The 2,364-nt window shown below is 33.0% G+C and overlaps 1 protein-coding gene across 1 annotated transcript in view; it reads right to left on the reverse strand.

The window, feature by feature from the left end:
* LRRC72 (leucine rich repeat containing 72) overlaps positions 1-2,364 on the reverse strand; it is a 39,174-nt gene that overhangs the window by 35,317 nt on the left and 1,493 nt on the right. The window contains exon 2 of the mRNA XM_011364546.2: positions 134-203. The gene's annotated coding sequence lies outside the window, so the exon portion shown is untranslated. The remainder of the gene's footprint in view (positions 1-133; positions 204-2,364) is intronic.

Consider the following 2,364-nt stretch of genomic DNA (forward strand, 5'->3'; position numbering starts at 1 on the left):
TATAATGTTTCCTACCTAAATTTAAATTAGGGATATACAATATTAATACCTTTAAAGATTAGCTCTATTAAAAACATGATATTAAGATAGTAATTTAATTACAGAGCCTTTTAAAGATACAATATAATACTACCTTATTATGATGTAGCCATAAGTATTTTAGTTTTTTAAACCTGGAAAGGTCAATGACATCTGTCAGTTCCCTGAAAAGGAAAAAGAAAGTGACTATAAGCAACAATTAATTCATTCATGGGTAAGGCAGGATAGATAGTACGACTTTGGAGTAACTGACAAAAACCTCTCTCTTTGTCCTTTCAAAACTGTTGACACATTTACATGCTAATTTCTGAAATTCTAGCATTAAAATTTCATTCATGTGGATTAAGATTTTGTCAGCCAGTTAAAACAGATACTTAAAAGAGAGCATTTTATCACAGTAGAAATATAAATTTATACCTCATTATCACAGAATTTATTGGGACCTCAATTAAAAAATACATTTTACTGGGGAGAAGATTGAGGGGAAAATGTAAGTGCAAGAAGACACTGGACTTACAGATGAATTTGGGAAATGTTATTAGCTTCTGGTTCAATGGCATCTGTAGGGGTCTCTGGGGTTGTCCCAGGCTTGGCTAGACTAGGTCACTACATAGAGATCACAGAATATCAAGAGACAGAGACTGAGTAAAGTGTTTTATTCTCTCTTCCCATTTGTTAAATATGGAGTCGAAATATTGCCCATCCTTCTTGAACTGAGCAGGACTCTAGCTCTCCAAGGGGTCCTGAGCTTTGTTGCTCAAGCAGCTCTCTCAGCAAAGAGACAGATATGGGGCAGGGAGGAGGAGCTGTCAGCAAAGAGGGCAAAGCCTCTGAGGATAGTTGGCTTTTTGACTGCTGTGGGCTGGAGTATTCAGGTCTCTTTTATTTCTCAGGGCAAAAATTATGGGCCCGGGCTTGGTATGTAGACATATATGTCTCTATTTATCAAACTATTACAGAGCACACTCTGCATGTCAGGTACTTTTCTAAGCACTTTAAAAATATTAATGTTAATTAATATTACCTATATTAACTCATTCGTGGCAACATCCTTTCACATTTATATTTAACCTTGGGGTGGACCCTCATATGCCTTCACTATTGCATTGGGCAACAATAATAGTATTTTAACTTCATTTGTTCCCATAAGACAGAAAATAATCATTACAAGATAGCAGAGAAACCCAAGCCCCACTTGGAGGATTTCCTTGAAAAGTTATTTTAAAATTTCATACTTTAAAATACTTTAAAATTTCAACCATGTCACGTTACTATCACTAATTTACTTATACGAGTAGTATTGATGCTGAAGTTTTAGCTATTAGATAATGTAATAAAGTGATTCACTTTTAAGGGGACTTTAACTCATGTCAGAGAGGTTGATTCTGCACATAAACCTGTCCTAAATCAATAACAGACTTACATTTCAAGGTGAAGCCGATGGAAGAAAAGGAGAAGAAATTCTACTCCTAGTGATGGCAATGACTTATGCTGACAATAATTTGTTAACACCGTTGTCATGGTATATGTTCTCAGTGATTATTCAAGGAGTCATTGGTAAAATGATTTTCATTTTCCAAGGACAATGGAGGCTTAGGCAAATAACCCAGTTTACTGGTATCTGGACTGTGAAACACTTTTTTTTGTACCTAGATGGATTAAATGGTAATTTAATATTCTTAGGATATATAATGTCTATTAGTTGAGAAGACCCACTGTCAGAAAATCAGTATTTTTTTCTAGTGTTTTAAATCTTTTCTTCTTGTTATCCATATACCCTTTAGATAAGTAGCATACAGTTGTTAAAATCATGAAGGTCTGAGATGCAATCTTTTGACTACATGAAATATTTATCATAAAACTATCTCTATCTATCTATGACCTTAAGTGTGTCAGAATTATCTACCATACCTGTTCCATTCTGAAATATATATTATTTTAAAATCTTAAATTGGTCAGCTATTTATTCCCTTACTACCAAGAGATTCAGGGCCATTACAAAGATAAATATCTTTCTCTGTACTAATAAACTAAAAAGTATTTATATATAACAAAAGAAATATATTTACTAATAAAGGATGTCCTTCAATCAACAGAGGTAAAGTGATTAACTTCATTGATAAAGTAAGACATTTTATTTAAAAAGTAACTGAGTTCCACAGATTACATATAAGTAGAAATATATCAAGCCTATTTTAAAATAATTCATAGAATTCATAGAAATTAAAAAGCATGAAGGGAGAAAAAAATAGGAATAGGGTCATTGTTATTAAAATACGAGTTGTGACTGCACAGGTATCACTTGTTGGTTTGTAAAAACTGTGG

This window comes from Pteropus vampyrus, unplaced genomic scaffold (genome assembly GCF_000151845.1).
Source record: "Pteropus vampyrus isolate Shadow unplaced genomic scaffold, Pvam_2.0 Scaffold4, whole genome shotgun sequence".
Taxonomy (NCBI): Eukaryota; Metazoa; Chordata; class Mammalia; order Chiroptera; family Pteropodidae; genus Pteropus; species Pteropus vampyrus.